This window comes from Crocuta crocuta, unplaced genomic scaffold (genome assembly GCF_008692635.1).
Source record: "Crocuta crocuta isolate KB4526 unplaced genomic scaffold, BGI_CrCroc_1.0 scaffold9, whole genome shotgun sequence".
NCBI classification, from domain to species: Eukaryota; Metazoa; Chordata; class Mammalia; order Carnivora; family Hyaenidae; genus Crocuta; species Crocuta crocuta.
The window spans coordinates 6718832-6736615 of record NW_027551567.1 but is presented as its reverse complement, the minus strand read 5'-3'; the positions used below and the strand labels follow the sequence as shown (position 1 = coordinate 6736615).

At 37.1% G+C, this 17784-nt stretch overlaps 2 long non-coding RNA genes and 1 pseudogene across 5 annotated transcripts in view; 1 reads left to right on the top strand and 2 right to left on the bottom strand.

Moving 5' to 3' along the window:
- LOC144220131 (uncharacterized) overlaps positions 1-17784 on the top strand; it is an 84526-nt gene that overhangs the window by 3898 nt on the left and 62844 nt on the right. For all 3 annotated transcript variants that reach the window (XR_013331638.1, XR_013331636.1, XR_013331637.1), the window contains exon 3: positions 1772-1907. This is a non-coding gene — a long non-coding RNA (uncharacterized LOC144220131). The remainder of the gene's footprint in view (positions 1-1771; positions 1908-17784) is intronic.
- Positions 660-1271, bottom strand: LOC144220102 (acyl-protein thioesterase 1 pseudogene; annotated as a pseudogene).
- On the bottom strand, positions 13041-17486 carry LOC144220132 (uncharacterized). Of its 2 annotated transcripts, none has more exons than XR_013331640.1 (4): positions 17466-17486; positions 17154-17321; positions 16534-16596; positions 13041-13172 (listed from the first exon to the last, which is right to left on the bottom strand). It is a non-coding gene; the product is annotated as an uncharacterized LOC144220132 (long non-coding RNA). The 2 variants fall into 2 exon arrangements; XR_013331639.1 differs by lacking the exon at positions 13041-13172 and adding an exon at positions 15263-15461.

The window sequence follows — 17784 nt, the reverse complement described above, 5'->3', positions numbered from 1 at the left end:
GCAGTATTTTATTTTGCTGAAGCACATTTCAAAAAGAAGCCACCTATTTCACCTATTTTCATACTAGTATTTTCTGGATCATGTTATACAGTGAATGTATACAAACTTTAAAAAGCGTACATTTCCCACAAGGAGATACTTAGTCTCTATCATTGGTGTGTATTTACAAAACATTTTAAAGCTACAAACATTAGCTGTTTCAAGATGAGACCCTAAAAAGGTTTCTACTCTTTTACAATGATACAAGTGTACCTTTACACAAGACCTCTTAGTAATGTTAATCAACTGCTGGTAAGGGTTGTGAAAACCAATAAAGAAGCTAAGTCAAAATGGAGTCTGGAGGCAATGAAGGGAGAGTTCTCAGTACCACTCCTGGCAGCTTACTTAGCATAACTCAGGAGGAGGAAGGACGATTCTCCTTGCCCAGCAACAACCTAGCCAATGAGAGGTCCTCACTCTCCCTCAAAGTCTCCCTCTCCTCCAAAGAACTTTTCTTTTTCTTTCCCAATTCCATTCTTTCCTCTATACAAGGATACTCTTTTTTTCTTCCTTCTTGGGACTTGCCTATGGCTTGCCATAATTGCGGTCCCAAATTGCAATTCCTCTGCTATTCCTAAATAAATTCATTTTTCCTGGATAAATAACTGGCTATTTTGTTTTTAAAGTTGACAAAGCTTATCAATGAATTGCTTCATATCCATCATTCCTTCATAGGTTTTCAAGGTTACATTGGTTGGATTTACCAATGTTTTTAGCTTTTGACACTAAGAGAACCAACCATTATAGAAACTAAAGGGTGGTAGTCTCCATGCCACTAAGAATAGAAATATCTGTTAGCCGCTGATAGGACTCCATGGAATGGAAGCACACAGGTGAAGTCAGTGCAGTGACGTCTACCAGCTTCTGCTGTGTGATAGAGCCATATATAAAAATAAAGCTCTGTCCTGAGAAAATCCTCCCAAAATAATGTTAAAAGGAATACCTTTCTTCACCTCTGCTCTATCAAGGGCTTTACATTTCTGCTGTCCAATTCCAGGTTCATCCTCCTGTGAATCTGGTAAGAGCCCAATAATGTTAAACCAAGAAGGCATAGCCATGTTCACAGTTAATGTAACAGGCATAACTGGCACACATGGGTAAATATATTTGGTACGTGAACTTATGATATCTGCAGTCTTCTGCCCATCCATGCTCTGTACGCGGATGGTACCACCATGGGAGAAGCAGGAAGGAAAGTGGCGGCCGTAAGCTGCATCCCCTGTAGAAAGCATGATATCATGGATCTAGACCAGTAGTTTTCAATCTTTATCCCTTATTAGAATCATTTGGAGAGCTTTAAAATACACTCTTGACTGGGCCAAAAATTCTTGATTTAATTAGTCTGGGTTATACCATTAGCACCAGGACTTTTTGCCCCAAGCTCCCCAGATGTTTCTAATTCACAAAGTGGAGAACCACTGATCTAAAATAATGGTTCTCAGGGCACCTGGGTGGCTCAGTTGGTTAAGCGTCCGACTTCGGCTCAGGTCGTGATCTCATGGTTTGTGGATTTGAGCCCTGCATCGGGTTCTGTGCTGACAGCTCAGAGCCTGGAGCCTGTTTCAGATTCTGTGTCTCCCTCTCTCTGCCCCTTCTCTCTCTCTGTCTCAAAAATAAATAAAATAGTGGTTCTCAAATTTTTGCATGTATCACAATCAGTTGGAAAGTGTTAAAACAGAATCTTTGATTCAGTAAGTCTGAGGTGGGGTTTATAATGTGCTTTTTTAACAAGTTTCCAGGTGATACTGGTGCTGATGGTCAAGTAACCACATTTGAGAACTACTAGTCTAAAGAAATGCTATCCAACAGAAATATAATGTGAGCCACATATGTAATTGAAAACTTTGCAAGGAGCCACATCTTTTAAGGTAAAAAGAAACAGGTAAAATATATTTAAAAAATATAATTTACTTAACAGATTTTATCCAAAATATAATGTCGATATGTTATCAATATGAAAATTACTAATGAGATGTTTTACGTTCTTTTGTTTGTACTGTCTTTGAAATCTAGTGTATTTTATACTTAGAGCACATCTCTATCTGGACACCAAATTTTTATCAGAAATACTTGTTCTGTACTTAGATTTTATAAAATTTACAGCTGACATGGTAGATACATATACCCAATTTGTTGCAACCATAGTTTTCAATAACTAAATTGAGTATATATTTTATATTTAAATTAAAATAAAATCAAATTTGTATTTCCCTATTTGAAAAATACATTAAAACTATTTACTGGAGGTCAATCATTATCTACCTGTTTCTTCCTGCTTCTACAGTTTCCATATTATTAATAGGTTGTGCTTCCTAAAGTTCGAATGCAAGTCAATGATTTAGAAATCAAATTGCCTTTTTTCATAGAAATAACACAACAAATGCTTCCAGGGTATCCTATTAAAGCCCACTTAACACATAATGGCTGAAATATACAAAGATTCAAAGAGTACTTCCCTGCAGTTTTTAAAAATAAAATGTTTCTGAAAAAAAATCAGATTCCAATTAAGTATTCCATGAATAGAATTCTTTTTCAATAAGCCCCCTTTGAAAATGGATGAACAATATAAAGATTTAGTTCCTAACAGATGTGAAGTATGTCACTTGCTTTAGAAGGCAGAATCAATTACAGTCATATTTGGTTTTAAATAACAATTGTTTTCATTTCCTACATAAAGGACATTCATACAACCTATGTATTAAAAAAGAAACCACAGGAATGCTTCCAAATGTAAAATATAGTTTAGGTTTTCTCTACTAAAATTAAAAACAAGAACTAGTTCTAAACTCAAGTCCTGTGCTCAGAATTCTCCAATGGTAGGTACCCACTCACTCATAGAAGCAAGGTTTTTAATTAAACCTACTAAGACAAACATGATCTCCTCCAGTCTTATCTCTGTGGCTTTGTTACCTTTATCTTTCCCTTCCTCTCTCACTCTGTTCCAATGGACCCTGGCCTTCCAAACAGGACAAACACATTCCTGCCTCAGGGCCTTTGCTCTTGCTGTGCCCTCTAACTGAAACACTTCACCCAGATTGCTACAGGGCTTCCTTAATCCTTTCATGTCTTTCGTCTAAATATTTGGGCCTTCACCACTCCTCCCACCTTCCTACCTATCATTCTTACTTAACTTTTCTCCATATACTTCTCACATTTAACTACAGTATGCAATTCACTTATTTGTCATCTTACTGCTACCACCACTAACATGTCAACAACATGATAGTGGTGATTTAATATTTTTTGGCCCTTTCTGTGGAACCCAACAATTTTATGTTCCTGAACTCTACATAAGCAACTTTTCTAAGTTATTTTATGATCTATTTACTTATACACACATTTCTTTCATGTGTACAACTTTTACTTGATTGTCTCCTTTAAGTCTTCTGCATAAAGGGAATAGATCATCTTCTCTTTGGCAAGAGATTTAACTGGAGATAGAAAATTTGTTGTAGTAACTGGTGAAACAGCCTTCTGGTAATTCTTGGTCTTCAAACATTTTTGAAAAATCCATGTTTTCAGGGCTAGCTCAGTCAGAGTGTGTGACTCTTGATCTTGGGATTGTGAGGTCGAGCCTCATGTTGGGTATAGAGATCACTTAAATAAATAAAACATTAAAAACAATTCATGTTTTCTGGGGTGCCTGGGTGGTTCAGTCGGTTAAGCATCCAACTTTGGCTCAGGTCATGATCTCACAGTTCATGAGTTTGAGCCCCACGTCAGGTTCTATGCTCTCAGCATGGAGCCTGCTTCAAATCCTCTGTTCCCCTCTCTCTCTCTCTGCCCCTCTCTTGCTCTCTCTCTCTCTCAAAAATGAACATTAAAAAAAAGACTTCATGTTTTCTATACTCCTATAGAATGACATAAATTTGGTTGAGGCTGTTCTTTAATCAATATTCATTTGGATTGTGTAATTGTATAAGCACCCTGTAGAATTGTATCAGCCATCTAAATAAAATACCCATTTGTGAATAGTGTGTATTATATTATTTAAAACCTAAAAGTACAACTTCTATGAAAAAGATCTAGTTCAATGATTTTTGGCATTTGATTTCACTGAATTAAAATTGTGCCATTTTCTTAAATCTGTTTTTTAATCATTTAATCTATATAAAAATCAAATTCCCATCATTGTCATGAATAAATCTATATCATTGCTTCCAAGTACTGTTTAGCCTAGCACTCTGCCATTTGTTGGTGTGATTTCCTTTTTTTTTTTTTAATTCAAACTAACAAAAGGAAAAACCATTCACCCATTTCTTCCACACACACAAGCCCACCCCTATCTCTGGCAACCACCAATTATAAGCCTGATTTTATTCATTTGTTTGTTTGTTTGTTTATAGATTCCACATATAAGAGAGCTCATGTGGTATTTGCCTTTTTCTGACTTATTTCACTTCTAATAATGTTCCCAGGACCATCCATGTTGTCACAAATGGCAAGATTTCATTCTTTTTTATGTGTGTATATGCATAGGTATATATACCCACATACATACCACATTCTCCTTTTCCATTCATCCATCAATGGACACAAGTTGTTTCCATATCTTGGCTATTGTAAATAATGCTGAAATGAACATAGAGGTGCACATATCTTTTCGAGCTAGTGTTTCATTTTCTTTAAATTCCCAGAAGTGAAACTGCTGGGTCATGGTAGTTCTATTTTTAATTCTTTGAGGAACCTCCATACTGTTTTACACAGGGGCTGCACCAGTCTGTGTTCTCACCGACAGTGCACCAGAGTTCCCTTTTCTTCACAGCACTTGTTATTTCTAGTCTTTTTGATGAGAGCCATTTTAACTGGTATAAGGTAATCTCTCATCGTGTTTTTTTTTTAATGTTTATTTATTTATTTTGAGAGAGAGAGAGAGAGCACACATCCATGAGAGGAGCAGAGAGGGAAAGAGAGAATCCCAAGCAGACTTCATGCTTAGTGTGGAGTCCCATATGGGGCTCAGTCTCACAACTGCAAGATCCCAAACTGAGCCAATATCAAGAGTCAGTCAGTCAACCAACTGAGCCACCCAGATGACCCTCTCATTATGGTTTTGATTTGCATTTTCCTAATGACTAATGATATAATGCGTGTTTTCATGTACTTGTTGGACATTGGTATGTCTTTGAACATTTAATTGAGGGTCTCATTTGTGCTGGCCACGTTTCAAGTACTTAATAGCTATTTGTGGCCAGTGGCTATCATGTTAGTAAAAATCTAATCCAATGCATTTGGGTTTTTAAATAAATGCTTCAAGTGATTGAAGAAGGTCAAATATACATATCCTTGTTTTTGTGATATTCATGTAGGAGTTGTTACTTTACGATGCACTGATTCTTCTTTTCAGTCAACCTAGCTGATTCATTACTCAAATTGTTTCATTAAAAGTTCACAGAGTCCCAATTGATATCATGATATATAGAATAAACCTATAAAATAATGAGATTACATTTAAAACAAACTTCTGGAATTCAGGTGTTCAGACAAGTATTGCTCTTCAAAATAGTCGTGCTGCTGGAGAAGTTTTGTGCATATTCCTAACATTGCTGCCATCGACTGAAATGTTTTATTCCAATTGTTCTTTTGGAATTCTTTCTTATTCATTCTGGGTAAGCAGTATAGCACAGCCTTCTGAGAGTATATTAGTTTGATATCCATGGGTCCCAGAGGTTAGGACTTCTTTGGGGAGTCACAATTCAATACATAACAAGGAAGCATTCTGAAATCAGACTGTGTTTGAGTCTTGTGCTACCACTTTTTAGTTCTGTGACTTTGGGAAACTTATTCTCTAAGGACCTCAGTTTTCCCAACTGAAAACATGGAAATAATAATGGTACCTGCCTTTTGGAGTTGTTATGAGTCTTAAGCAAGGAGTTACTTGTGTATTTATTTAAAAATATTTATTGATCACCTACTCCATGCCAGTCCCTGATGTAGAATAATGAATACAAAATCCTTAACCTCTGAAAATTACATTCTATTGAAACAATAAGCTATACTATATCATATTATATGTTATACACTACATGTATGTACTTAGAAAATGCCTGGCACATAGTTAGTACTCAACAAATCTTATCCTTTTTCTTCAAGATCCAGTTCAAACATCAACTTATAAAGCCATCCTCCACTATCCCCTAACTTATTCAAAACGTTAATTCAACATTTACTCAGGCTATGCACTAGTATGCAGAAATAGGCTTATGAGGAGAAACAGCTAATACATAAGTAAAGAAGTTGATAATTATAAAATATGAAGTTGAAAGAAATTAGTGTGCATGTCAGCAATCCATAACATGAAGACTAGTTTTATTTGTATTGTTCTTTTTTGTTTCAAGTTTTAAGTTCTAAAATTTAAATTCTAGTTTGTTAACATACAGTATAGTATTGGTTTCAGGAGTAGAACCCAGTGATTCAACACTCAACATATAGCACCCAGTGCTCCTCCCAATAAGTGCCCTCCTTAATGTCCATCACCATTTACCCATCCCCCACCCACATCCCTCCAACAACCCTCAGTTTATTCTCTACAGTTAAGAGTCTCTCTTATGGTTTGCCTGCCTCTCTTTTATTTTCATTCCCTATGTTCATCTGTTTGTTTTGTTTCTTAAATTCCACATGAGTGAAGTCTAGTTTTAAACACTTAAAATGTTTTTTAACTGTATTTTTTCACAGTTCTTGCGATGCTTTACATATTAAGTACTTGAAAATATTTCTGAAGTATTTCTTCAGGTGTAACTACAAATAACATCAATAAGGTTTCAGTTGCATGTGTATAGCAGATTTGTCCCCAGTAGAGATATTTACCAAAATATTCCATCAAGTATGAAAGGGAAAACACTCAATTATACAAGTGATACCTAATATACTTGCCAAAGAGGTATTAAAAGTAGTAGTTTGGAATATAGACTCTGGAACCAGACTTCCTAGGCTCCTATCCCAGTTTTGCCCCTTTCTAGCTTGTGTGCTCTTGTTAAGTTACTTACCTCCCTTTGTCTCCTCAGATGATTTATCCTCACTAGTAGTAATGCCATATAAATATGTATCAAATGAAAACAAGATAAATCACGCACACTAGGTACTTAGCTTCAACTTTTAAAAAGAAAACACTATCATCATCAGAAGAAGAAGTTAAGTGTCCTAAGAATATGATTTTGACTTACAGTTTCAGCAAACAGCTATTTTGGCAGAATTCAGTGAGACTTGACAGGTGTTAATATCAATCCTGGAGGACTGACTCATGCACTAGTCCTGGAGGATTGACTCATGCACTAGATTCTTCTATGTACTTTCTATTCTCATAACAAAATTTTATTTGGAATTGCTTGTTTTGTTTAAATTTCATGTTTCTTTTTTAATTTGGAGCTGAAGGTGCCTGAAAATACAATTGAATCCGTGGATTTTTTAAAATTGGTTTTGTTTTTCCCAGATACCATCACAGTACCGCTGCCATAACATCATTTATCCATCTAGATTAACTACCTATGTATTGCACGTGAAGCTCACCACTCTAATTGCCCCTCTTACCACATAAAAACACATTGAAAGCAGTTTAGAAAGCACTTGGAAAGCTCTTTGTATTCAGAATCACCAGTGACTCCAAAATCTGATATGTCAAAGAGACCGTAAGGGATAGGGCCTGAATCTAAACTGGTTTATAAAACACTCTCTAAATTGCTTTTCTGGAATAGGCTTTTCTCAACTTGTTTACTTATGTACATTTTATATCAGTGCCAATAACTTGCCTATGTCCAGCGCACCCCCACCCCCACTGTATGTTCCAGATGAACTAGTGATATATAAAGTAAGGGGAACAAATGTACATAGACTTCTTCACTACTATGTGGCAGATGGTATTTCCCAAATGCCTATCATCACGTCTCCTATCACAAAAGCTCTTCTTAACATGTGACTTTGGCACTCCTCTCCTTGAGACAGGCTTTTGTGACTGGATCAAGAGAGTATGGGAGAAGTGACAATATGTGACTTCCAAGGCTAAGTAATCAAAAGGAAAAGCACTTTCCACCCTGTTCCCTGAAATACTTGTTCTGGAAGCGTTCAGGCTGCAGGTAAGCGGCTTGACTGTCCTGAGGTGGCCATGCTGTGTGTAAGGGACTCAAGCTAACCCACAGTGAGAGACCTCACATGGAGAGCCTGAGATGACCTGTAAAGGAAGGGAGGGAAAGAGAGACAGAGAGTTTCTGCCCAGCCCCCAGCTGCTCCAGCCATCCCTTTTCCCAGTTCCAGCTACTGTTGAACTGCAACCATGTGAGAGATCCTGAGCCAGCACTGACCAGCTAAGCCCTTCTCAAATTCTGAACACACAGAACCCATGAGAGATAACAATATGGTTATTTTATGCCACTAAATTTTGGAGTAATATGTTACATACCAACACTCTACTGGAATACCCTGTGAGCTTTTCCATATTTTTAGTAACATAATTTCTCTGCTTCTTATAGAACCTGAATAGTTCTAGCACTCCTCAGTCTAAAGGAGAGGGTTGGACTGGCAGGAACTCTCTGTCTCTCTTTCCCTCCCTTCCTTTACAGGTCATCTCAGGCTCTCCATGTGAGGTCTCTCACTGTGGGTTAGCTTGAGTTCCTCACACACAGCATGGCCACCTCAGGACAGTCAAGCTGCTTACCCACAGCCTGAATGCTTCCAGAACAAGTATTTCAGGGAACAGGGTGGAAAGTGCTTTTCCTTTTGATTACTTAGCCTTGGAAGTCACATATTGTCACTTCTCCCATACTCTCTTGATCCAGTCACAAAAGCCTGTCTCAAGGAGAGGAGTGCCAAAGTCACATGTAAGAAGAGCTTTTGTGATAGGAGACGTGATGATAGGCATTTGGGAAATACCATCTGCCACATAGTAGTGAAGAAGTCTATGTACATTTGTTCCCCTTACTTTATATATCACTAGTTCATCTGGAACATACAGTGCGGGTGGGGGTGTGTTATGCCGAGAGACACAGAGACCAACCGAGACCACTGAAGCTGAATTAAGGGAGTCTTTATTACCGGCCGGGACCGCACAGAGTTAACACAGAACTCTCTAAATATGCGGTTCTGAACCCAAGGACTTAGGGCTTTTTATGATGAGCAAGCAGGCAAGTGGGCAGTACAGAAGCAGAACTGACCAGTTATTCTAAAAAGGCTACAAAGTGATAAAGAGAGCAGCCCTTATCCTGGTATGTAAGACAACATTTGTTATTTTGAAGGCATGGCTCAGGGTTTTGGGGAGTTTCAAGGGAATAGCCATTATCTCAAGGACAAAGTATGCAAACTGTGTCATAAATAACCTTTAATAGGGAACATTAACCTTTGTCTTCTTGTTTTTTTTTTTTGTTTTTTTTTTTTTCTTGCACTTGAGGATAGTCACGTAGCCCTCCAAGCGCAGGCCCACAAGGTAAACTCTGGTTAACGATGGAAGGACTGAGGCAACAGGTGCACTGGACATAGACAGGTTATTGGCACTGATATAAAATGTACATAAGTAAACAAGTTGAGAAAAGCCTATTCCAGAAAAGCAATTTAAAGAGTATTTTATAATCTAGTTTAGATTCAGGCCCTATCCCTTACGGTCTCTTTGACGTATCAGATTTTGGAGTCACTGGTGATTCTGAATACAAAGAGATTTCCAAGTGCTTTCTAAACTGCTTTCAATGTGTTTCAATGTGGTATGTTTTCTTCTAATACTTTGAAAAATGGCAGTTCCTAGGAAAATATATGTCAGTGCCCAGCCAGAACATTAAATTAGCCATAATATACCATTCTACAATATCATAACTATCTTAAATACTTAGGAGATTATTAAATTGGCCTAGTTTCATAGACTGTTTAAAAAAATTTTTTTAAGTTTATTTACTTTTGAGAGAGAGAGCATGAGTAGGGTGGAGAATGCAGAGAAAGTTGGAAACACAATCCAAAGCAGGTTCCAGATTCTGAGCTGTCAGCACAGAGCCTGACACAGGGCTCAAACTCACAGACTGCAAGATCATGACCTTAGCTGAAGTTAGATGCTTGTTTAACTAACTGAGCCACCCCAGCACCCCTCATAGACTGTTAACAAGAAGCAGTAAAAGAATTGTATATTAGAAACCAAAGACATTTGGGTTTATTAGAACCATGTACTAATTTAGCTGTAGTAGGAATGCCATATTAAAACTGATCATGGACACAAAACACTGACTAGCTAGAGAATTCTTTTTTATTTTGAAAAAGTATGCTCCAAAATTACTGATGGTTTGTTTCATGTTATAGTTTTGCAATGTTTGAAGTTTGTATAAAGAATATATATTACTGAGGTGCTTGGATGGCTCAGTCAGTTAAGTGTCCGACCATGATCTTGCAGTTCGTGAGTTAGAGCCCCGTGTTGGGCTTTGTGCTGACAGCTCAGAGCCTGGAGCCTCCTTCAGGGTCTGTCTCCTCTCTCTCTGTGCTTCCCTCTCTTGCGCTCTGTCTCTCAAAAATTAATAAATACATTTAAAAAATTGTTAAAGAATCTATATTACTTTCATATTCAGAGACAAAAAACCACAAAAATTTGGGGCATATCCAGGGGTGTGTATATGCTGTATATTTATACTGGGAGTAATTTGCTGTAAAATTTTAGGAACCTCAATTTTTTTTTCTTTTGTTCCGAAGGTAATGGAGATGATGATTTTCTCTAATTACTCTTTCTGTAATATGGATGCATTAAAATCTCTGACTGCTTTCCAGGAGGCACTGAAGCCAACCACCTAATGCAACACTGAGACAGAAAGGTATTCAGAATACCTTACTCTTACTCTACCAAACACCTGTGCAGATCCACCCTGCTTTTCTTACTTTGAAAAAGCTGGAGGGACGCCTGTGTGGCTCAGTGGGTTAAGCATCCAACTTAAGCGTCTCTGCTCCTCCCCTGCTCATGCTCTCTCTCTGTCTCAAAAATAAAAATAAAAACTATTAAAAAACTTTAAAAAAAAGAAAAAGCTGGAGTAAAATCAACAGCCCTCCTCCAAAATCTAAACATAAAATTTAAAGTTAAAAAATTTTGCACAAATGTAAACTTTTTTCATAACAACATATATTAAATTTTACCATTTAAACCTAACTCACTTACAGAACAGGTTTGCATGTAATTTAGTTAATAAATCATTGATTTTCAAATATAACAGGATATTAATAGTAATTTTCTAAGTGGTGGTTTTATAAGCTTTTTACTTCTCAGTATCTGCTACATATTTTGAAAATCGTGATGTTATAATTACAGAAAATAAATGTTTAAAAAATACCTTTTTATTACTTATTTTTGAGAGACAGAGAGAGATAGAATGTAAGCAAGGGAGGAGCAGAGAAAGAGGGAGACAGAGAATCCAAAGCAGGCTCCAGGCTCTGTGCTGTCAGCACAGAGCCCAACATGGGGCTTGAACCCACGAACTGTGAGATCATGATCTGAGCTGAAGTGGGATGCTTAACCAACTGAGCCATCCAGGAGCCCCAAGGAAATAAACATTAAATACGACTTACTTTCAAGTAACATTTTTAATCACAAAACACTCATGTTTCCAAAACTACTTAAATTTCTCCTTGGAAGGAATTTCTAGCTAGCACTTTAAGATTGTCATTAGTTTCTGACACAACATCAAATTGTCTTCAAATCTCAAACAAATATTATAAAAAATAACGAACCAAAAAATCACACACATGAAGACAACCTTATTAAGTTGCTTTATTTAAGTGGAATTTTAGGAGACAGAATATTCTTTGTTTTGGAGATCAACTCAAAGTACATTGACCTTGTTAACCTGGCATCCATGGGCTGTATCTAGTGGTTAGCTTCAAGTGACCTGCCAGAAGTACAACTAAGCCAGAATTAGGCACCAACTATCAATCTGTAATGTCACCAGAAACTTGGTATTTCAAATCTAGGTCTAAGCTGAAGCTCCAAATGCAGTGGCAGAGCTCCAGACACGCTGGTTTATGGGAGAGTGAGAATATGTGTCTGAAAGGATGTACTCAGGAGAGTTATACAAGAGATTCATTCATGACAGATGAAGAGACTCGATAGAAAGCACGTAGGCCAGAGGGGAAATTTAAGGACTAAAATAAATTTTGCCATAGTGGAAAGAGCAGGACCAAACCATTTTTCTAAACATATGGCACAATTTCTAAGGGGAGTTGGGAATCTTTGGACAGAAGAAAAACATTGCATGGATTTGGTAGGAAAGTTATTAAGTCACTCTGGGGGTTTGAAAATAACTAGTCTCTAGCTACATGTTTTCCACACAAATCCATTTAGTCATTCAAGATTTTCCAATTAGAGTAGAATTTATATTGACATAGGAAATTTACATGTAATTGTTTTCAGGCTCTTCACATTCAGATTTGGAGACACATATTCTTTGCTAGAACTATATGCAAAAATAGTTGGAAGAAGTAGCCAATCACTTGTCCTGCACCTCCCCCACCTCATCTCCACCCCAGGAGTGTGTTTATCTTCTGTGGCTTTGGGGCGGCCTGAAACCATTATACTGGCCCCGCCCCCTCACCCTTGCCTAACTGTGATGACGAAGAAGGGCGAGGCAGGAATTAAGTTTTATCAGGTAAACCAGAACCTAACAGAGACCGGAATAATCCTCCACTCTTTTCAGCTCTTTCCTTTCCTTTCTTCATGCTTTACTAAACCACTCTTGAGGCAATGGAAAAAAACAAGGAGCAAGAAATGAAAAGACCGTGCTGAGCAAAGAGGGAGGAAACTTTCAAAAACACAGGCAAAGTTAGAGGAAAACTATAAAAATTTCTGTTAAAAGGAGTGTATCAAAATGTCGTAAAGGTCTTGGAATGAACTTCAGATAGTCTAGGTCCATCAGAGAATAAATGTTTGAATGCTTTATAGGTTGAGTCCCAGAAACTCATACTTTGATTCATACTTTGACTTGTTAGCCCTATCTACACAGAAACCTATATGTAATTATAGAAAAGATTACTTAATACAAATATTAAATCACCTGCACTTTGTTTTCTATCATTTTTCTCCCAATTCTTCTGATGATATCTGTTGGAGAGACATTAAGTCTATCTCATGAGGCTAAAAGAGTTTTTTACTCATAATATCTTTCTCCAATCTGTACATTTCATAAGTAGAGCTGCACATAGAAAAAGTAAAAGGACATAAGAACAAAGCTGTATACAGTTGAAACCTTACAGTTGTTTCTGAACGATTAAAAAGCAGCAGAGAAAGAGCCACAGTATATCAATTATTAGTTCTCTAGTACCTAAAGATCCCACTTTTTCATATGCCCCTCCATACTTTCCAGTCCCCACACCTCCAAGGAGATAATGTTATTACAAATTTTCTAGAATTAGCTGCTTTAAACTTTATGTCAAAACACAGAGGACAGAGTGGTATCCTTCAATGATACAGTTAACTTGCATATAGGTTCTTCTTGATTCCTAGTTCTACCTATGACATCTTTATAATTTATCATATTCTTACAGGAGGAAGAGCACTCAATAAACCCAGCCTAAAATAGAAATCTCCCTAGATAGATCCCTTTTAGAAATGTATAAATAAAAATTCTACCACATGCAACTTTTCAAAACTCTCAATAATTGTAATGAATGTAAATATCAATTTATTTTATAAACTTAATAGATTTTTCTTTTTCTTTTATTTTTTTAATGTTTATTTATTTATTTTGAGAGAGAGAGCAGATGTGTGCAAATGGGGGAGGGGCAGAAAGAGAGAGAGAGGGAGAGAGAGAGAGAGGAAGAGAGAGAGAATCCCAAGCAGGTTCTGGCTGTCAGCATAGAGTACTACATGGGGCTTGATCTCACAACTGTGAGATCATGACCTGAGCCGAAATCAAGAGTTGGATGTTTGACCAACTGAGTCACCCACATGTACTGATTTTTCTTTTTAGATATCCTTATTTCTACATAGTCATTTAATTAATGATACTATCAAATTATTTTTTTAATTTTTTTCAAATCTGTTAATTTTAATAAGACGTTGTTAATATTTCTTCTCTTTCACTGTATTAAAATGATATAGAGGAAGAATACCAAAAATAAAATTCGGGGGGAAAATATTTTGGAAAACCATGAAGTTAGGTAATTTTTTTAAAAAATGGGTCAATTGAAATCTTAGTAAGTATGGTTTTCCTAGAACTATGTTAGGCTTACTTTGAAATACTACTGATTTACTGACATCTATCTTACAGGCCATTTTAGTAACATTTTAATTATGACATCAAGGTGTTCCTGGCAGTAGATAAGGTAGTTCTTGATGCATTTGTTATCTCCTAATATATAAGCAATTACCACAAAACAGTGGCTAAAATGATGAATGACAAATCACAAGCATTTTTATCTCACAGTTTTTGTGGATTAAGAATCCAAGAGTGTTTTTGCTGGGCACCCTGGCTCAGGGCCTTTCACAAGGATGCAGCCAACGTGATGGCCACGGCTGCTTTATCTCTAGGCTCAACTAGGGGAGGATCAGATTCTAAACTCACTGATGTTGGCAGGATTCAGTTCCGGGGGCCCCGCTTATTCTGTGAGGCCTTGCATAGGGCAGAGCAACCACAGCAACTTGCTTCATCAGAATGAGCAAGCCAGCAAATCCAGAAAGAGAATATGAGCAAAGTGGAAGTCAGTCTTTTATGACCTAATTTCAGAAGTGACATCACATCACTACTGCCATATTCTGTTCTTTAGAAGCAGATCACTAGGTTTAGTCCACGCTTGAATAGAGGACTTGGCACCAAATATGTAAATGCCAAGAGGCACGGATCTTTGGGAGACATCTGAGAGACTGCCTTCCACCCCTGCCCTGGGAAATTCTTTATAACTCCAGAAGTTTTTCATGTTGCAATATTTTTGAATAACCATTTTCAAAGGTTTTATCTGAATAAATATTTTGTATTCTGAAATGTTAAAGAAAAAAAAGGCTGTTTCAAATATTTTTACATATGTTTAAAAATAGTCACCTGGTTTTCACATATTAGCGATGTATCTGAACACTTGAATATTAAAACACTTTCCTGGCTAACCAAAATTAAAGGGAGTCAGAAGGAGGAAAAATCAAATAAATAAATAAATAAATAAATAAATAAATAAAATATTAAATAATTATATATATGTATGTGTATATATATACATTTTTAATATGCTTCAGTATTGACCTAGACAGTATCATAAAATGTAGCTTCTTTGACATATCTATCATTCAGTCTCTCTCGTTTTACAAATAAATTAAGGTAAATGACAGTTGTAGTTGGACAGTAAACTTGTTTCCAAAAAAATGAGTAAATCCACAAAAAAGTCCAGTCAACTCTTTAGAAAATGTTCTCTTCTCTACTGGGTCAGGCATTCTCAACTAGATATTTTTCTGTATTTATTGATGTCAAAACTTCATATCTCCATGCATTTTTCTATAGAGGGAATCAATAGCATCCATGAGATTTTTTTTTTAATGTTTTATTTATTTCTAGGAGATAGAGAGACAGCGTGAGCAGGGGAGGGTCAGAGAGAGAGGGAGTCACAGACTGAAACAGGCTCCAGGCTCTGATCTGGCAGTCAGCACAGAGCCCAACGCGGGGCACGAACCCACGAACTGCGAGATCATGACCTAAGCGAAAGTCGGACGCTTAACCGACTAAGCCACCCAGGCGTCCCAGCATCCATGAGATTTTTTAAATGTTTATTTATTTTTGAGAAAGACAGAGTGAGTGGGGGAAGGGCAGATGAGAAAGGGACAGAGGATCCAAAGCAGGCTCCACACTGACTGCAGAAAACCCAATGTGGGACTTGAACTCAGGAAATGTGCCATCATGACTTGAACTGAAGTCAGATGCTCAACTGACTGAACCACCTACCCATCCCAATAGCATTCATGAGATTCTTAAAAGACTAAGAACCATTGCCCTAGGAAACAAAAATTTAGACACTAAATTCTCATATGGTGTCTCATGAATTTATTGGATTTATTGGATTTTTTTAAACTGTTTCATCAATGTGTCTAGTGTTGGTCTCCACATTCATTCAACAAATATTTGTTGGATATCTACTGGATTCAAGTCATAATTCTAGGTAAAGAAATGCAAGTCCCATTCTCAAGGAGCTATCATTTCTGCAGGTAGAGGGGGCAGACAATAGGCACACTAATATAGACAATATTGGATGCGATACACTTTGTGGAAAAAATAAGTAGGATATACCTGAATTCTTTGAAGCATTAATAGAAACATGCAGTTCATCTTAAATCAGCCTCTGGTCTTACACAAAACCTTTTACATCAGTAAATTACACTCAGTTCAGTCCAGCAGTTATTTATTATGCATTTACTAGGGGCTCAGCACTGTGCTAGATGCTAGGGAGGCAGAGATGAGCCTGCTGTTCTGAGAATTTAATTGTCTGGCTTTAGAGGGTATTATTTCCTCTAGGAATCTCTTTGGGCTGGATTAGGTTTTCCCCCTTTGTGACCATAAAAAAATGTAAGCATACCTTTATTGGGTTCACCTCCAAGTCGCATCTGTTTTAGCGTATCTCTTTCTTCTTGCTTGTGAACTGTTTGAGAGCAAGACCTACCTTTCATTACTTTCTGAAAACCTAACGCTTGGGGGCTTAGCAGGAGTTCAATAAGTGCTTGCTGACCCATATTTGAGGAGACAGGCTAGCAGTGGAAGGATTGCACATATCCCAGAACTTTCTATAAATTCTGCCTTAAGCAGTAAAATATAGAGTGGCATTTTTCTCTTAGGTTCCAGGCAACATCAATGCGTATCATTGATATGAGATCTGATACTGATGAGGTTTGAAATGTTGGGTTCAGATTCTGTGTCTCCATCTATCTCTTCCCCTCTCACCCCTTCTCACAATAAACATTAAAATTTTTTTAAAAAAATTAAGACAATTGAGTGTTCTCAGAAGAATGTCACTCTGCTGTCTCAAGAACTTGTCAATGAGTTTTAAGTTGTAAGGAAACTTAATTTTCCGTTTGCTTGTTTCCCAAATCATTCCCCCTTGAAGAATTTTGACGCTTAAATCTTTAAGGTTGTTAAGGGTGGAAGGTCACATCTTCTGTAACTTCTTCCTGTTGAATAGGACCAAAGAGATGTCCCTACCTTTGTGTCAACATTGGTCAGTTGAGGGCCTATATATGTAGGAATTACAAAAGGCAGAGACAGCTAAATCCAAGGGAGACTGTATATGGAGCTTCCAGAGTGGAAAGGATCATCTATCACCTTGAAATTATCACACAGTGAAGGAGTCTTAGCACCAAATGGAGAGACCTAGGAGGAAACAACAAAACATGATTAGAATAGCAGAAAGAAAAAGAAGCCCAAATAAAAGTCTTTTGGTAGCTGACAAAAATCCTCCTGTAGTCCAGAAGTTTATCCAATCATTAGACAAAAGAGAGGAATAATTTAAAGTACCAATTTGAGTTTTCATGTCAGTTAGAAATCAAGAAATATTTTTGTGGTTACCTGAAATGTATGCAGAGCATTCTGTTTCTATGACAGCACAAGTTCCACTTTGTGCAGTAGTTAGAACATCTGATGCCATTATATTTTGTAAAACTGCTTTATGAGCCATTTCATAGGAAATGCTATGTTGAATGTCATTGAGGGCTTTGACCATGTACTTGTTAAGAGCTTCCATGTGCCAAACAACATCCTCCAGTCCCAAAGAGGGAACAAAGGGGAACACAGGTGGTCATACCAATGAAACACAGAATGTATCCACCATTGTTTT